This window comes from Hibiscus syriacus, unplaced genomic scaffold, assembly GCF_006381635.1.
Source record: "Hibiscus syriacus cultivar Baekdansim isolate YM2019G1 unplaced genomic scaffold, ASM638163v2 tig00111837_pilon, whole genome shotgun sequence".
Taxonomy (NCBI): Eukaryota; Viridiplantae; Streptophyta; class Magnoliopsida; order Malvales; family Malvaceae; genus Hibiscus; species Hibiscus syriacus.
In genome coordinates, this window is record NW_024063194.1 from 685,468 (window position 1) to 706,054 (window position 20,587).

The 20,587-nt window shown below is 33.7% G+C and overlaps 1 long non-coding RNA gene across 1 annotated transcript; it reads left to right on the top strand.

The window, feature by feature from the left end:
- Nucleotides 1-13: 13 nt before the first annotated feature.
- Nucleotides 14-830, top strand: LOC120171941. Its single transcript, XR_005520915.1, has 2 exons — nt 14-45; nt 754-830. It is a non-coding gene; the product is annotated as an uncharacterized LOC120171941 (long non-coding RNA).
- The last annotated feature ends 19,757 nt before the right edge of the window (nt 831-20,587 follow it).

The window sequence follows — 20,587 nt, forward strand, 5'->3', positions numbered from 1 at the left end:
AAGTGCAATGTCAACGCTAATCGGAACCAAGCTTTTGTTGAATTTGTAAGCTTCTAAATCCTTCCATTTTTTTTGAAGTTCTTTGTTTATAGTTTATGGATTGCTTTGTGTCAGCGAAAAATAATGTTCAATTTGTGTTATGTAAGGGCAATCAATTGTTTATTGTCCACTCTTTTGGGAATTTGATTTTCTAGTGTAAATTTAAGTTTTCCTTCAATTTGTCGAAGTATGAGTTCTTTTTGTGAGATTTGTTTTCTTTGCATACGTTTATTTTTTAGCTAATTTTTTAATGTTTTGATGTGTAAATTTGATGGTTAATTGCCGAATTGCAAAGTGTTATTATTACTTTTTAATTTGGTGGTGAATTGGGATGGGGGAACTGTGCTTTTCACATTTGAAAGTGTAAAAGAAATATTATTATGTGACCCGAGTTAGAGCAGTTTTGTCAGCAGTTGTGTGTGAATTTATTCTTATTTGAAATCAGACACATATACAACCTCGTAATCATATTAGAATCTTCAAGAAAAGAATGTGTAAACATTGACGTGTTACTTCACCGCCAATCGGATTGGATTTTGAATTTTCTTGGATGATGGTTTATTTTGATTTGTCTGGGGTTAACTTATCATTTGGGTTTTATTCTTCTTCTTCTAGGTTGAATATCGATGGGTTAATTTCATGCAGTGAAATTTAGATAATATTTGCAGGTTGATCAATTAGTTTTTATGTTAATTATGTTACTTTTATTTTTAGGTAGACTTAAATCAGGCTATTTCGATGGTTTCATATTATGCTTCATCATCAGAGCCAGCACAGGTTCGTGGAAAAAATGTATATATTCAATATTCAAACAGACATGAAATTGTCAACAACAAGAGTCCCGGAGATACCCCAGGAAATGTTTTGCTAGTTACCATTGAAGGTGTGGAAGCTAATGATGTGATCATTGAGACGATTCACTTGGTAAGTGCTTATTATTGGCATGCATTTCTCAATTAAATGCCTTCAATTGTTACAGATTCTCTATTCTATTTCTGTTATAAGAATTGGCTCTCTAGATTTTTTAAAGCCTTTTTTTGCTTCAGGTGCTCTAGATTAAGGAAAGAGCATATTTGTATGACAAAATGGAGACATCTTGAATTTCTATGTCTAGACTCTAGAAGTGGCCTAATTTAGTTCGTCAAAATCTTGTGAACTGCCATGTATGAAGTATCACTTCTATTTTCGTGTGTTATTTCTTCTACGACTGATGAGAGATGCTTAATTTTCTTAAATCCTGTATTTTAAGGAATATGCTTTTTAATAGAAGAGCACAAGACCGTTTCTTATAGATTTGAAATGAGTTAAACTGTTACCTTTATTGGAGATGGTAGTTTTTTTTTATCGAAATTAGTTGAATCACAGATGGTTATGCCCCTTATTTATATTCCTTTGTTGGAGACAGTTTGGAAATATTATCATGTATGTCATACTCCTTTCTAAGGTCTATCTTGAGCCATGTATGCACAGGTGTCATTCTGCACTTATTTCTTGTCCATTTGGATTTGTTAACAAAGACTTTTACATTATACCCATCTTTGTGAAGGTTTCTAATGTTCTTTTCTAATTTGTATTTGTGATATGTACCTGTTTCTGATTTAATTTTGTTCTAGGTATTTTCTGCATTTGGTTTTGTTCACAAAATTGCTACATTTGAAAAGGCTGCGGGATTCTAGGTGGGATGGCAAAAGTGCATTTAGATTTTTGGATCTGTGGTGATTTCATTTTTTTCAATATGATTTTCATATTTATTACAATTGTTGGCATGCATTAATCCAATTCACTGATGCTGAAACTGCTTCTTCAGCGAGGAATGCCTTGGATGGTAGAAGTATTCCCAAGCATGTACTTTTTCCTTGCATCTTCTTTCTCCTTCCACACCAGCACATTCATTTTTCTCATTTCTCTAGCGTCATCTAAAAATCTTCATATTGATTATAAATGTATGGTTTGAGAATTGTTGGTCTAACTGATACCATCTTTCTTTGTTTATATATTTGTTCATTTTGAAATAGAAATAATTAATTTAATTTAAATGTTTCTACCTACGTTATTTTTCTTCTGTTGTGGGAGGATTGGCATCTTCATTAAACCATCCTATTACCTCAGCTCATAATAATTCTCTGCTATCTTATAAAAAAATAGACGACAGTGGCTGAAAACAACCGCTTTCATTTGTTTAGGTCTTCAACGATTGAAATGTTTGGAGTTGTCTGATACTGAAGTTGGAAGCAATGGCCATCGCCATCTTTCTGGTTAGATATCCTCCTTTCTCATAGTATGACATTCTCTATATTTTGCAGTTGCTGTTACTTTATGTTTCTAGTTTTGGTGGTAAAGTGATTCTTTAACTCTTTTGTTGCATATAATTATTTTCTTGATTTGATTCTCTGTTATCGCTACTCTGATTTGCTATCCTTCTTTGGAAGCCTTCTCAAAACTCAGATGATTCTACATGGAAATTTTTTGAAAACAATTGAAGGCACCTATGTTAGACATATACCTGGATCTGGCATTCTCATATGAGTCTGCATAACAGCATTGTTCATTTAGTAGTCTAAGGAGCTTTAATCATTGAATAATCATATAAAATTGATATCTTCCCAAACAATTGATTCTTATATATGATCATCCGATTTCTTTTGGTTTACTTGTAGGTTTGGTTAATCTGGAGAGCATAAACCTGTCATTTACTGAAGTTACAGATGGCGGTTTAAGAAAATTGTCTGGACTCTTGTCTCTGAAATCACTCAACCTGGATTCTCGTCAAATCATAGATGTCGGACTTGCAGCTCTTACAAGTATGACTGTTCGGAGTGCATATTTCAGTTCTTTGAATTGTCCTTTTAGTTCTTTAACATGATTCATTGTGAAATAATAAGTTTTGTCACTTATTATACTGGTGAATTAATTTTATTGTTGTCAAAGATAATAAATTAGTTCTGATTAGTCCTTAGTTTATTGTTGAGAAAGAGATTACTGGAACACAATTATTTTTAGTAATTATGCTTATAAATATGTTTTTTTATTATTATAATAGCGATCATACCAATCAAAATAAATATTTTAGGTTATATAATAAGGATAATTCACAGCTTGAGAAAGAAAAATAAATTATTAGCTTTAAATAATTTTTAAGTAAAATAATATTTTTAACCAATCAAACATGGCCTTTAGGTTATATAATAACAATTAAAATGATTAACTAATTGTATTTTTTTCAAATAAAAATTTAATTGATCCATAAATTTTCAAATATGAAATATTTTTGTTTAATACTGGCTTATAATTAGATGTAACGTGAAACAATAAATTTAAACAACTGTACTCGATAATAATGTGCCAAAACTAAGATTAACGAATTTGGAAGTACTTCATTTGAAAGACAATTTCTTCAACAGTAGCAATATATCATCTTTTGGTAGACATCCAAAAATAAAGCCTTTGTCTTTTGAATACTTTGAACAGACCGACACATATAGTTAAATGTTGATGTAAAATTTTAATATATTTTTACATAAATTACATAAATTTAATATTAATTAAAATAAAAATAATACATGATATATTTAAATATTCAAGTAATATATTATCAACAGATAGAATTTTTATATAAATAATTTTTATTTAAATATTTAGAATTTCACTTGTTAAAAAATATAGAACAAGGACAATTTGGTAAAATATACATTCCAGTAATCTTTTATTCCTTCAACCAAACATTATAATCTTACATTCCTGCCAAACCAACCAAACACAATATTGTAACATTCCCAGTAATCCTATTCCTTGGTAATCTTTTATTTCCACCGATAATCTTACATTCCGTAAACCAAACGCACCCAAAGTGTATACCTTTGGTGTTTAATTTTTGGTTAAATTATACATATAATTATTTAATTATTGTTTCTTTTTATTTTAATAATTAATTTTTTAATCTTTTAATCAGATCATTTAATTATTTAAATATATCAATCAAATCATATATCGTTAATAGTTGACAAAATGTTAATGTGGTAACTAATCATTTATATTTACACATTTTTTCATTATTACATATTTAATCAATTTAATTTTTCAGCATGTATCAACACTAATTATAGTTCTTTTAATTTTAACCTAATTAATTGAATAGTTTTTAATCTAATCTAAATGTGACACATTTCATCATGTAATTAGAGTTTTTATTTTTAATCTAATTTCTTTAGTAATTTTTCAATCCAATCAAAAGTTGTAATGTGTCCCGAGAAAAATATTTAGGGTAAAGTACATTATTCACCCTTGAAATTTCTTCTTCCTCCTATTTTGTCAACTCAACTTTAAAAGTTTTCAATTTACTCATTAAATTTTGAAGATTAAATTTTTTGTCACTTTATTGATAAATAATTAATGACATTATAAAATGACAACTAACACCAAAATGACGTTATTTTGAATCTTTATATAAAATTATATTTAGGCTAAAACGGTATCGTTTTAGTCCAAACAAAAAAATCTCTATATTTTCTCCTTTCTCCTTTTTTCTTTCTTTATTCTTTTCCCCCTATTCTTTTCTTCTCATTTCTCTTCTCAAAACAATCTTGTTTAATTAATCATCAGATATGTTTACAAAGGGAATGGAACGTCATTTTTCAATAACTTTCGTCATCATCAGCTCTCACAGCCAAATTTTTTCTCTTTTTGAAGGGCTTGCGATTCATTAACTCAAATTTTCAGTAGAGTCGCCTTCCTTTGGAATCTTCTTCTCATATTTTGACTTTTTCACGATTAGAGATTTCTCAATCACACTGGGTTTTTTTCTTCTCGACTAGCTTCTTCTCGACTAGCTTCTTCTCGGCTTTGGGCTGCTATGAAAAATTCTTTGTTTTGTTTTGGAAAAGAAACAAAAGTTGATTGCAAAGGAAGATTAAGAGATGTTGAAGTTTATTTTGCAGATTTTGTAGCTTTGGAGGGTGGAAAATATAAGCCGTGTGTCATACCCCAATTTAAGGGTAAAATTATAAGTTTTTGAAATTTATAATTAGTTTTAGAAAGTTGTAGGAAATTCGGGGACCCAACCCTAAATTTTCTCATTTCTCATTGACAGTGAAAATTAAACCCCCTTGTCTAGTAATTTAACCTGTGAACCCCAAACTTGTACCCCTAAACCAACCACTTATCCTTGACAAACCACCTCGCTCCGACCACCATTGTCGTTCCTTGACCCTACCAACGTGATCGGTAACCTTTCGCGACCATAACCCCTAATTTTCCTCTTTGAGATCGGTCACCGATAGTCGTAATTTAATCCGAAGAGGTCCCGCCGAAACTGTAACACTCATTTCCCGTATATGTTTCCGTACACAAGTAATAGGTGTCATATGACTTTTAAAAACATTCACTCATTTGAAAGCCCATTAAATTTTTGTTTCGAAAATAAAACAAAACATTTTAGTAAAATAATACAACATTCATTGAAACATATTGCTAAAAATTATCACTTTAAATACATTCCTAAACATTTTTCTTAAATTCGATTACATGCTAGCTAATTTTTAAACTAAACATGATTGTTCCACTGTTACTGATGAGTCAACCTTAGATTGATGATAGCTGCTGCTGTTGCACCCCTTACTCGTCTAGTATTTGCTTATACCTACGCGTGAAATTAACACACGTTAAGTATTTATTTAGTGAGGCATAATACTATAAATGAACTACAACTTATACATAAGCATGTCATGACTATCAAAATCCGAAATAAATTGTATACTTCATGAGAGTCATTTAAAATCCTTTCAGTTAAACCATGAGTAGCACATTTTATACCTAAATGCACTGTTTTTCATTTAACTTGCATTTGTGGCACCTTTCTGCCAAAAATGCACCATTTGGCATCTAACTTGCATTAGTGGCATCTAACTTGCATTAGTGGCACCTTTCTGCAAAAACAAAATGCACCTTTAGGTATTGAACTTACATTAGTGGAACTTTTCTACCTAAAATGCACCATTTCATCTAACTTGCATTAATGACACATTTCTTCCAAAAATGCACCATTAGGCATTTAACTTGCATTATTGGCACCTTTCTGCCAGAAAATGCACCGTTAGGCATTTAACTTTCATTTTAGAGAAATTCCTACTCTAAAACTTATTCATAATATCATTTTCATACACATTATAAACATATATTAAATACTATAAAACATACATTAAATCAAAATATTATAGATTGACTCATTGCGAGTCTACCTCATCCCATATAATTACAATAGATGCTCCCACCTGATATACCTCCCTAGTAAGCTGAAATGGCGTCGAACTACTCGTCAACCTTATCCTTGCCCTTTTTCTTGCTGGACTCGGGAGCTTGGTTAAGATCTACACAAGCATCCATTAAGTACACATACCATACCAATGTTAGTATACTCTCTAACATTTATACTTTTAAAAATACTCAAATATTATCTTTAATTTCTATTACACTCTCTGCCTATCTTACAATTCCAGACTCAATAGTATCGGTACCCCTACCATGGTATCGATACTTCTATACTATGGTATCGATACTCCCTTTTAGTATCGATACTATTTCTTCATTCTGGATCCATGGTATTGATACATTTCTCTTAGTATCGATACCCACCTCAGTACCGATACTAATTGCATCAGTATCGATACTGTTCATCGTAATTCTTCAAATTTAAACCTATAGTATCGGTATTGTTCTTCTCGTACCGATACCCCTACCAGATTTTCCATTTTTCAGCTCAATTTTCACCAAATTTTTGTTTAAATCTCTTACTTTTACCTCAAACAATACCCTTAAAATTAATATCACTTAACTCAACTAACTTTCCTCCATTTAGCTTCTTATAACATCTAAATTCTCCAAGGAACATCTCAAACTAAGAATCATACCACTTTTTCTAACATGTTTTTAATCACATCCAAGGCTTCTAATATTTTATTTACTTCTTTGACAAGTCAAATATACTAATACACCTCAATAAAAACTCAAATTTCAATATATCATTCAAAAACCTATTTTCTTCAATCTCAAATAACTCATCATTTTCTTAGATTTAATCCTCTTTAACCCTTCCTTAAGCTTCCACACCACTTAAGGATTTAAAAAAAACCAAAAAATGAAAGGAATATTTAGTTGGCTGAAGCCTTACCTTTGGCTATGGAGGAGAGCATTTTCACGGGGAAGAAGAAGATAAATAGCTTAGTGTAATTTTTCACTTTCCCATTTTCCCGTTTTCTTTAATACCCTAATAAAAATGAATTTTAAATTCATTTCACTCTAAAGGACCAAAATGCATTTCACTCTAAAGGACCAAAATGCCCTTTCATTTATCCATTCTTACTAATTGGTCTTACTTAAATCATTTCTTATACTTTACCCTTTTATTCAATTTAATCCTCCAAAATTTAAATCCTTTCAAAATAGTCACTGACCTAATATTTGGAGTATTACAATTCTTCCCCTTAAGAAAAATTTATCATCGAATTTAAAGTACTTGAAACGAAGAAGTGTGGAAATTGCTTCCTCATGTCCTCCTCTCTTTCCTAAGTAGCTTCTTCTACCTTATGGTTCTTCCAGAGCACTTTAACTAAAGGAATCTTCTTGTTACATAGTTCCCTGTTTTCTGTAGCTAATATCCGCATTGGTTCTTCCTCGTAGGTTAAATCTGGTTGGATCTCTATTTCCTCTGGTGTGATGACATGGGATGGATATGATCGGTATCTTCTAAGCATCGACACGTGAAAAACATTATGAATATTATCCATATCTGGAGGCAAAGCTAACTGATATGCTATTGGTCTGACCCTTTTTAAAATTTCATAAGGTCCAATGAACATCGGACTTAGCTTTCCTTTGTGTCTAATCCGCAATACTTTCTTCCAAGGTGAAACTTTAAGAAATACCTTGTTTCCCACTTGAAATTCAATTTCTTTTCTTTTCAAATCGGTATAAGACTTTTGTCGATTGGAGGCTATCTTTAGATTATCCTGGATAACTTTCACTTTCTCCTCCAATTCTTTCATCAAATCCGGGCCAACTAGGTCTCGATCTTTTAGTTCAAACCAATTTAATGGCGTTTTGCACTTCCTCCCATACAAAGCTTCATATGGGATCATCTTAATACTCATTTGGTAATTATTATTATAAGCAAATTCTGCTAAAGGCAAATATCTTTCCCACGAACCTTTAAACTCAATCACACATGCCCTTAGCATATCTTCTAATATCTGAATAGTTCGTTCTGACTGCCCACCTGTCTGTGGGTGAAAAGCTGTGTTGAAATTCAAGCGAGTACCCATTGCCTCATGTAAGGACTTCCAAAATCTTGAAGTAAACCTTGGGTCTCGATCGGATACTATCGATATAGGCACTCACGCAGCCGAACTATATCTTTTACATACAATTCCACATATTTATTCAACGAGTGATCTACCCGAAACAGAATAAAGTGAGTTATCTTAGTCAATCTGTCCACAATTACCCATATTGAGTATTTTTTACCGAGTGAAAATGGTAGTCTCGAAATAAAATCCATTGTAACCCTTTCCCATTTCCACTCAGGAATGGGTATCGGTTGTAGCAATCCGGATGGCACTTGATGTTCAACTTTCACTTGCTGACATGTAAAGCATCTCGCAACAAACTCTAATACATCTTTTTTCATATCGACTCTTTAAATCCTGATACATCTTATTCCCGCCTGGATGCATTGTCAAAGGACTATAATGTGCCTCGAAAAGAATATATTTCTTTAGTTCATCATTATCGGGAATACAAAGTCTTCCATGATAATATAAACATCCCTCAACCCTCATTTCAAAATCTTAGACCTCTACATTTTCCACTTGCACCATTCTCACCAAGTATTTCTCATCTCGACCTTGTTGTTCTTTTACTCGATCCAAAAGCAATTTAAGTTCAGCAATCAAGGCACCATTTCCTTTAAAGACATACATGCATCCAAGGCCTGTAGAGCGGTAAAAGTCTTTCAGCGATGTGCATCCTCTACCACATTAGCCTTTTCGGGATGATAATCGATGATCAAATCATTATATTTTAAAAGCTTGATCCATCTTCTCTGTCTTAAATTTAGTTCTTTTTTAGTCAGTAGGTACTTTAAACTTTATGATCCATATAAATATGACACCGCTCACCATATAGATAGTGACGCCGTTCACCATACAGATAATGACGCCAAATTTTTAAAGCTAATACGACCGCTGCCAATTCCAGGTCATGTTTCGGGTAATTTCTCTCGTGATTCTTCAGTTGTCTTAAGGCATAAGCCACCGCTTTTCCATCTTGCATAAGCACACATCCCAACCTATTGTGAGATGCATCACTAAAGACTACATAGTCTTTTCCCGACTCAAGTTGTACAAGCATTGGGGCCTATTTTATGATTCTCTTTAACATTTCAAAACTTTGTTGGCATTTCTACGTCTAAGAAAAAGGCACATCTTTCCGTAATAACTTATTTAGCGGAGAAGCTAACATTGAGAAGTTCTTCAAGAACCGTCTATAATAACCAGCAAGCCCCAAGAAACTCCTAATTTCAGAAACATTCTTTGCGGGTTACCAATCCACTATAGCTTGAATCTTTTTAGGATCTACTCTTATGCCTTATACAGAGACTATATGACCAAGAAAACCAATCTCAGCTGATCAAAATTTGCACTTGGATAATTTTGCATACAACTTCTTTTCTCGAAGTGCCTGAAGAACCACTTGAAGATGGGCATCATGTTCTTCTTATGACTTGGAATATGCCAAAATATCATCTACAAATACCACCACAAATTGATCCAAGTAAGTTTGGAATACTCGGTTCATCAGGTCCATAAATACTGCAAGAGCATTAGTTAATCCAAATGACATCACCACAAATTCATAGTGTCCATATTGAGTCTAAAAAGCTATTTTGCAAATATCATCCTCTTTGATCTTTAATTGGTGGTACCCCGACCTCAGGTCTATCTTAGAGAACTTTGTTGTGCCTTTCAATTGATCAAACAAATCATCAATTCTCGGAAGATGATACTTATTCTTTATCGTTATTTTATTTAACTGACGGTAGTCGATGCATAATCTCATAGACCCATCATTTTTTTTTCACAAACAATATAGGTGCTCCCCAAGGAGAATCACTGGGTCTGACAAATCCCTTATTGATTAGCTCTTGCAATTGAGCTTTTAACTCTCTTAACTCCATTGGAGTCATTCGATATGGAGCCATAGAAACAGGTTAGGTACCCGTGTAAACCTCAATCTTGAATTTTACCTCATGATCTGGAGGTAATCCCTGTAACTCCTCGGGATAAACATTCAGAAATTCCCTAACAGCTGGAATATAATCTACTTTCATTTTCGATACTCGAGTGTCTATCACATTAGCTAGAAAAGCTATACACCTTTTTGACATCATTTTCCTTGCAGTCATGACTGATATCACATTGGATGGTGATTTCGCCTTTTCACCGATCACTACGATTTCTGAGCCTTTATCATATTTTAGAAATAATTGCTTCTTTCAGCAATCAACCCATCCATGATGTGGAGACAACCAATCCATGCCCAAAACGATTTCAAACTCATCGAAAGGCAACTTCATTACGTTTGCAGGAAACACAATCCCTTGAATCTTTATAGGAAATTTTCTACATACCCGAGTGACTCTTGCACTGTGACCCATAGGGTTTACCGCTATCATCTCATTAACAATTAGTTCTAAAGGAATTCCTCTAGCTCTAACCAACTTTGTACTAATATATCTGTGTGTACAACTAGGGTCAACTAAAACAAATATAGGCTCATCAAAAAGATGGAATATACATGTTATGATCTCTGGGTCATCCCGATACTCATTGGTCTTAATGTTCTAAATTTTGGCGACTCCCCGAGTCTTTTGTTGCTATACTGATTCAGATTGTCCTCTGGATCTACCCTTCATCTACTTCTATTAGACGCTGCCACAAATCTTTGAAATTGCACCGAATTATCCCCAGATTTCTTAAGATAGTTTCAGGCAAAGTGACCAGTCTCGCCACATTGGAAACAAGCTCCACTGAGAAGTCTTCATACTCCCCGGTGCACTTTACCATATGTCTGACATAAAATTCTCTCTCCAAATACTCTACCCGAGCTAGCAGCAAAACATTGGGATTGTTTAGTTTTCTACGAAGCTGCAACATAACCATCTCTATCAGTATATCTGAAACTTAAGCCCTTGCCTCTCTTAGCATGATGGGGAGTTGAAGGCATTCCAACTCTTTTCCCCGTCTGCAAACTCTGCTCTGCTGCTAGGGTCTCCTCTTGAGCTCTTTCAATAGCATTGACTCGGTTTATGGCTTCTTGTAAGCTAGGCAAATTCAAAGACAACATTTTCTCTTTCAACTTTGGCCTCAAACCTTCAATGAACCAATCACGTCGAGCCCTGTCATTAGGAACCACCTCAATAGTAAAATGACTCAACTTATTATACTCAGCCTCATATTCATGTACTGCTCGGTCACCTTGTTTCAAAGAAAGGAACTTCATCGGTATCGTCTGTCTAAACTACTCACCAATATACTTATTGTTATATTCTTCCAGGAAGAATTACCAGGTCAATTGTTTCGGTGGTGCATATTTCACAGTATTTGACCATTATACTCGAGTTGATCCTCTTAGCAAAGATATAGCTGCACCCAACTTTTCTGAATCCGAGCAGTGCACACTTTCAAGCATTACCATAACATCATTCAACTATAATTCTCCCTCTATAGGACCCTCATCCTCTTCTCCCTAGAACTCTTGAGATCCAAAACACTTAAACTCCTTTAGGATTAACATACTCGATGCTAGAGGAGCAGGGGGGAGGCGGAGGAGGTTAAAATCGGGTCAAAATGGCGTCAAGAGCTTGTATAAAAGCTCCAAACTCAGGCACCAACATCTCTTGATGTGCAGGCACACTAGTATTTTCAGATGGAATCGGCTGTTCACTATTAACCTCGTAACTTTCACTATGAGTTCCTTCTCTAATTTCTTGTTCCCTCACTCTTCGTGAGTTCGAGGATTCTGACATCTATTAGGACATAAATAATAATAACACTAAAGTTAGTAAAGAGTGACATCAATCACACTCTAAAGACACCATATCAGTAACCTGGACAATCTTAATGGCATGTAATCATTTTTTTCTAATTCAAATAAAACCTATTTTGGCTGAGAATCGGCTAAACCTGTAACTCTGATACCAATAAATGTAACACCCATTTCCCGTATACGTTTCCGTATACAAGTCATAGATGTCACATGACTTTTAAAAACATTTACTCATTTGAAAATCCATAAAATTTTGTTTCGAAAATAAAACAAAATATTTTAGTACAATAATAAAACATTCATTGAAACATATTACTAAAAATTATCATTTTAAATACATTCCAAAGCATTTTCTTAAATTCGATTACATGACAACTAATTTTCAAACTAAACATGATTGTCATACTGTTACTGATGATTCAACCTTAGATTGATGATAGATGCTGTTGTTGCACCCCTTACTCATCTAGTCTTTGCTTATACCTACTCGTGAAATCAACACACGTTAAGTTTTACTTAGTGAAGCATAATACTGTAAATGAACTACAACTAATACATAAGCATGTCATGACTATCAAAATCTGAAATAATTTGTATACTTCATAAGAGTCATTTAAAATCCTTCTAGTTAAACCATGAGTATCACCTTTTATACCTAAATGCAATGTTTTGCATTTAACTTGCATTAGTGGCACCTTTCTACCAAAAAGGCACCATTTGACATCTAACTATCATTAGTGGCACCTTTATGCAAAAACAAAAAAAAACATTGTTAGGCATTTAACTTGCATTAGTGGCACATTTCTGCCAAAAATACACCATTTCATCTAACTTGCATTAGTGGTACCATTCTTCCAAAAATGCACCGTTAGGCATTTAACTTGCATTAGTGGCACATTTAAGCCAAAAATGAACCATTTAATCTAACTTGCATTAGTGGCACCTTTTTGCCAAAAATGCACCATTGGGCATTTACTTTCATTTTAGAGCAGTTCCTACTCTAAAACTTATTCATAATATAATTTCCATGCACATTATAAACATATATTAAATACTGTAAAACATACATTAAATCAAAACATTAGAGATTGACTCTTTACGAGTCTCCCTCATCCCATATAATTACAGTAGATGCTCTCACCTGATATACCTCCTTAGTATGCTAAAATGGCGTCCAACTACTCGTCAACCTTATCCTTGCCCTTTTTCTTGCTGGACTCGGGAGTTTGGTTATGATCTACACAAGCATCAATTAAGTACACATACCATACCAATGTTAGTATACTCTCTAACATTTATACTTTTAAAAATACTCAAATATTATCTTTAATTTCTATTACACTCTCTGCCTATCTTACAATTCCAGACTCAATAGTATCGGTACCCCTACCATGGTATCGATACTTCTATACTATGGTATCGATACTCCCTTTTAGTATCGATACTATTTCTTCATTCTGGATCCATGGTATTGATACATTTCTCTTAGTATCGATACCCACCTCAGTACCGATACTAATTGCATCAGTATCGATACTGTTCATCGTAATTCTTCAAATTTAAACCTATAGTATCGGTATTTTTCTTCTAGTACCGATATCCCTACCTAGATTTTCCATTTTTAGCTCGATTTTTACCAAATTTTCATTCAATTCTTTTACTTTTACCTCAAACAATACCCTTAAACTTAACATCACTTAACCAAACTAACTTTCCTCCATTTAGCTTCTTATAACATCTAAATTCTCCAACGAACATCTAAACTAAGAATCATACCACTTTTTCTAACATGTTTTTAATCACATCCAAGCTTCTAATCTTTTATTTACTTATTTGACAAGTCAAATCTACTAATAAACCTCAATAAAAATTCATATTTCAACATAACATTCAAAAACCCATTTTCTTCAATCTCAAATAACTCATCATTTTCTTAGATTTAATCCTCTTTAACCCTTCCTTAAGCTTCCACATAACTTAAGGTTTCAAAAACAAACCAAAAACGAAAGGAATAACTAGCAAGCTGAAGCCTTACCTTTGGCTATAGAGTAGAGCATTTTCACGGGGAAGAAGAAGAGAAATAATTTAGTGTAATTTTTCAGTTTCCCCTTTTCCCCTTTTCTTTAATATCCTAATAAAAATGTATTTTAAATTCATTTCACTCTAAAGGACCAAAATGCCATTTCATTTATCCATTCTTACTAATTGGTGTTGCTCAAATCATTTCTTATATTTTACCCTTTTATTCAATTTAATCCTCCAAAATCTAAATCCTTTCAAAATAATCACTAACCTAATATTTGGGGTATTGCAGAAACCCTCGTCTTTTCGTTTGATTTTTCAGTGATTCCAGTCGCCTCAATCATCGTTTTCCCCGGTCAGTTCCGATAAAAACTCGATCGGTTTTGTCGCCTATCGTCGCCATTTTCGTTGACTACCGGCGTGAGTAAGTGTTTTTGTACTCTTCTTTTAATTAGATGGTTTTTTGGATGAATGTTGATGTTGTCTGGATCAATTTTGTCAAGTACATGAACATGTTGTAATCGGCCGGTGGAAGTAAGCCTCGTTACTGTCACACGTGCCACCACGAGTTGGCAGTGCGTATGGGGCTCTACTGCCGGTTCATGAGGGTTCTAGAAATGGTCTTGATGGATCGAACCGGCCCAACCCAACCTGACCGAGTCAACCCGAACTGAGTCAACTCGTCTGAGTTAACCCATTGAGTATGACTGTGGACGTTGACCATTGACTTTGACATAAAAAGTCAAATTTTTTGAAAAGTCATATTTTATATTTTTCAACATCCTAAGTCCACTTATGAAGTCTGTTTTGCCAAATTTGCACTCGGATTCAATTTGGTTTCTCAATTAAGTTTGATTTTTGACGTAAATTTAGTTGTTATGTATCCCAGGAATTATTGGACATTGAATTCAAGTTTAAGAGTGATCGAATGGAGTTCAAATCTTCGATCGGTGGAGCACAAAAACCGAGGTAATACATTACTACCTTTTATATGCTTTTCGGAACTTGTTGATAATTGGTAACTGCATCGATAAAATGATTGGTCTTTCGGGTAAAATTATTTATTTTTGAACACGAACAACATTTCGGTAAAAAGACAATAAACTGTATAAGATTCAAATGGCTCACATAAGAAACTGAAAGATCGATCAGAAATAATTATAAGTTCGGTGGTCCATTAATAAATGAATTTACTCCAAGATCTGTAAAATTTTGATTAATTTCTTTAAAGGTTAAATTCCAGGAATATTTGGATAAGAAATTAACAAAAATAGCCCTATAGGGTAAAATTACAAAAATACCCTTACATTGTAAAAGGTAAAGACTTCCCATGATGGTGAAAAATAACCCAGAAAGGATATACTTAACCAATTATCAGAGGAAGTCCATATTGTTTGGATTAAAAGAAACTATCGAAATGTCCTCGTACTACGAAATAACTAAAATAACCTCAAATGTTCAAATGACCAAAATACCCTAAACTCGTAAGGAACTAGAATACTTTGAAGCCTAATTTATCGAAAGTAATACCACTGATAGAATTGAATGGAATGACGATAATGCCTTTAAAGCGTAGAAAAGACTAAAGATGACTATGTTAACGGAGATGACCTGAGAACTTATATTTTGATTCACTTGAACCTTGGAATCACTGATTAAATTCCTGAGCTATTTGAAAACCCCTAAAAATAAACTCCTACATTTGAAAATTCTTAATACGTCAATCTCAGTGTTTTTGAATGATTATTTGAAGACTAGATTACTAGAAGTTCAACACGTCACTGAAGTAGTTAAATTTTGGATTATCCTCAAGTTTTAAAATAACTAATGTGCATGGACTCCAAAAATGACTAAAATAACCCCAAATACCGAGAAGACCTAAATACCTTTATGACTTCGATTAAGTGAATATCGTTGGATAGACTATGGGAACATTGATGAACCTAAATGATGTACTACCTCTAAAGGTTATGGAGCATGACCCAAGTTATCGAACATTTTGGGATACTATTACAACGTGAAAATGAAATCAATACCAATGAAACGCCTATTCGTCTCCTCAAGAACTAATCAAGGATTATTATGATATTGATCAGATCAACTGGAGCAGTCAGTAATAAGAAGTGAATAATAGTGAAGTATCAGGGTCTGAACGATTGACAAGTATCGCAATATTGGGATCTGTAGTTCAATCAGACTCAAAATCTTGATAATTCAATAAATAATCTGGAATACCACAAATCATCACTCTATCCTTACTGAGTTAATTTACTAAGAATTCTCCAAGAATATAAATGTCTGGAATACTCTTATTTTTCTAAATAGTAAGAAAATTCATATTATATCTAAATCTTCAATAACTCTGATGTAAAAGATTCTAAATACCTTACTGATTACTCAATTGACTTTACAAATATCTGAACACTGTATGATCTTGATAAATCATTTCCAGAATGAATGATGAATTAGTTAGCTATTAAACCCCCTTTTATAGGCATATTGATTCTAAAATCCTATTAAATTTCAAAAGTTTCATGGTTCCCTACCTGATAAATGCCAAGTATCTCTGAAGAATAAATGGATCCTCTAGTGTGTTCCTTATGTGACATGTAAATGTTTTTGCCAATTTTAAAATGTGATTTTCCGAAATCACTGATTTACGGGCGTATAAACTATGGCTACATGGTATATGTTCTCTGGTTACCTATTTTTACTAAAAAAATACAATCGTTTCTTATTTATGGATCATGGGATCTAATGGTTTATGAACTATGGTTATCTGAAATGTGTCATACGGTTTCCTGCTTTCACTAGAAAATATGGTCATTCTTGATTTATGGATCATAAAATATACTGGTTACTACTTAAACTATTTTATTAGGATATTATCTGTGTAGGCTGGAGTATAGAGGTTTGCCTTTGATCAAGCTGGTAATTTCTTATATAGGTTCAACGCCGATCGACTGGTAATTCCTTCTATAGGTTCAGCACCGATCAATTGGTAATTCCTTACGGACCTAAGGTGACCCTTAAGTAGGCTTTGTGGCCCCGAAAAACTTTCTTGGGTAGGCTCTCAGGCCCCAAGGTACTCCCTTGGGTTAATCATGTGACTGTATATGGTGTACGGTTGAAGGGCAGTTATGTGATTTATTTCATTATCACTCATACGAGATTTTACTAGATCACAATCATGATATAACAGTTTACTGTTAAATCTTATTTATATTGGATACTATATGGGTAAGATTCTAGAGTTTAGAGGTTTAACTCTGATCAAGCTGGTAAATCCTTATGGACCTAAGGAAACCCTTGGGTAGGCCCATAGGCCCCAAGGTACTGTCTTAGGGTGGCTCCTCTGCTATGTGCTTAGGGTAAGTCCTTTTGGATTCAGTTCAGGGGAACTAGATAACAATGTTCGGTTGGAGGATATTACTATGGTTTTAAAATATGTTTTAAACTACAAACATTTTTTAAAGGGTTTATATATGTTACTATGTCTTGTTGGAACACACTAGACATCCTACTTCGATCTCCTGAAAACTTGGTCCTTTGAATGTTTCCTCTGAACGGAAATCTTCATGATTTTTACTCAATAGAATATCAGTGGAACCTCAGCTTATTACATAAACCTATAGACGACCGAGTTAATAAGGAAAAGATTATGATGTTCCTTTTATCTGCATGTCCTTTAGCATCACTTGGTAGTTCTGTATTACTGAGCTTCCCAAAGCTCACTATTTTACTTACCATTTCAGGTTAAAAGAATTGATCCAATGTTGTTATCGAAATTAGATGGAGTTCCACCGATGTTCTTGTGGAGTACGGTGCATGTGTTTAGGGGGCATGTAAGTGGTATTCTATTTTTATATCCGAGTATGAAACGTGTATGATTTTAATTATGTTTGTAGTATATGATTGTTTTTTTGAATTTGTATTTTAAGTATAATTTGTTGTATGATTTTACATGTTTTAACATAAATTTTAATTTTTTTTGGGATTTTTATTGTGGGTCACTCTGGTGGCCCTAATATGAGATCTCGAATCGGATTGGGCTACCCGTATCGGTCTATGGGTGTTACATTTAGTGGTATCAGAGCCTAGGTTGAGTCGAGTCTTCTGGGTAAGTTGGTCGATTGACTGTCATAGGATGTCTGGTCTGTACATGTCCCTAGGATATGGGTGTACTTTCTGAGCCGAAACTTTGATGATAAGAAATAATTATGTAATAAGTATACCAAAGTATCTTATCTGTTATGACGCAATTTGTGGAAAAAAGAAATAATGTTTTCCAAATCTTAGAAGTTACCCTTCGAGTATCGTGGGAGTTTATTCGTTCGAGAATTTTGACCTAACTTCTGACGTGAATTTGAGTTTTATTACTCTGCAAACGTTCTGTGATGATAAACTCGAAACCAAACTTATAAGTAAAATGTTAAGATCAAGATCTGCTACCCAAGTATATTGTAGAACAAGGTATTTGGTCCGAACCTAAACAAAGTGTTATGCCTTAAAAGGTTCTGTACTGATGTACTTAATTGAAAAATTATGGACTCATGCTTAATCCAATTTTTTTGAGTTTGAAACTCAATAAGTGTTGAGCCTTTTTACCTCAATGATTTGATCAATATGAGATTAAAAAAGGGGTGCTTTTATAGTAAAAGTGTAGATCTTGAAGTGATTTCATTAAGTATGAAAGAAATCAATTATGTTTGTATGATGCATTGAAGTTAAACAAGTATTATTTTGATTAATAACTGATAATTAAGGTATGTTTGGTTAGAATTATGTTCAAGTTTGGAATTTTTTATAAGGAAAAATTTTGCCTCGAACTTTTATTCAACCGGTTAAGGTCTAATAGGGGAATCATATACCTGTAAAAGAGACCTGAGAGTATGAAGATTGGATGTAAGCTTAGTTTATACATTTCTATGACTTGACTAAATTTCAAGGATGAAATTTCTTTTAAGGAGTCACACCCTAAATTAGGGGGTCAAATTATAAGTTTTTGAAACTTATAGTCAGTCCTAGAAATTTGTAAGAAACTCGGTGATCCAGACCTAAATTTTCCCAATTCTCATTGACAGTGAAAATTAAACCCCTTGTCTAGCTATTTAACTCGTGAACCCCAAACTCAATCCTATAAACCAGCCATTTCTCCCTGTCAAATTACCTCGTTCAGGCCACCATTTTCGTGCCCTGACCCTACCAACGTGACCGATGACCTTCTATTACCATAACCCCTTATTTTCCTCTTTGAGATTGGCCATTGATCGTTGTAATTTAAGCCAAAGAGGTCCCACCGAAACCATCGCCTCTCTATTTGATTTTTCAGTGATTCCAGTTGCCTTAGCCATCGTCATGTCTCATCACCCCCAATATCGTGTTCCCCAACCAGTTCCGATCAAAACCCAATCGAATTTGTCGACTATCATCACAGTTTTTGTTGACCACTGGCTTCGGTCCTCTTCTTTTAATTTCGATGGATTTTTGGCTGAAAGTTTTTATCGTCTAGATTGATTTTGTCAAGTACATGAACATGGTGTAATCAGTTAGTGAAAGCAAGCCTCATCGTCATCGCACATGCCACCAGACGTTGACAGTGCACGTCGGGCTCTCCTGCCAGTCCATGAGGGTTTAGCAACGACCCAGGTGGACCGAACTGACCCAACCTGACCTGACCGAGTCAACCCGAATCGAGTCAACTTGTCTGAGTCAACTCGTCCATGTCAACCCATTGACTTAGACCCTAAAAGTTAAATTTTCCAAAAAAGTTCTATGTAATGTTTTTTGATGTACTGAGTCTATTTCTAAAGTTTGTTTTGCCAAATTCGCACTCGGTAAGCCAGTTTTCAGTGTTTTATCTTCTGATTCAATTTTGTTTCTCAATCAAGTTCAGTTTCTGACGTAAATTCGGTTGCTATGTATCCGAGGAATTATTTGAAATTGAATTAAAATTTGAGAGTATTCGAATGGAGTTTAAATATTTGATCGATGGAGTGCAAAAATCGAGGTAATATTTTTCTAGCTTTTGTATGCTTTCTGGAACTTTTTAATTTTGGTAACTGCATCGATGAAATGATTGGTCCTTTGGGTAAAATTATTTATTTTTGGACTCGAACAGAGTTTCAGTAAAAAGACAATAAACTATATAACACTCAGATGGCTCGCATAAGAAACTGGAAGATCGATATGGAATAATTATAAGTTCAACGATTCATTAATAAATGAATTGAGTATGAGATCCGTAAAATTTTGATTAATTTTTTTAAAGGTTAAGTTCCGAGAATATTTGGATAAGAAATTAGCAAAAATAGCTCTATTGGGTAAAATTAAAAAAATGCCCTTGTATTGTAAAAGGCAAAGACTTCCCCTAATGGTGAAAAATAACCCAGAAAGGATATACTTAAACAATTATCATAGGAAGTCCATA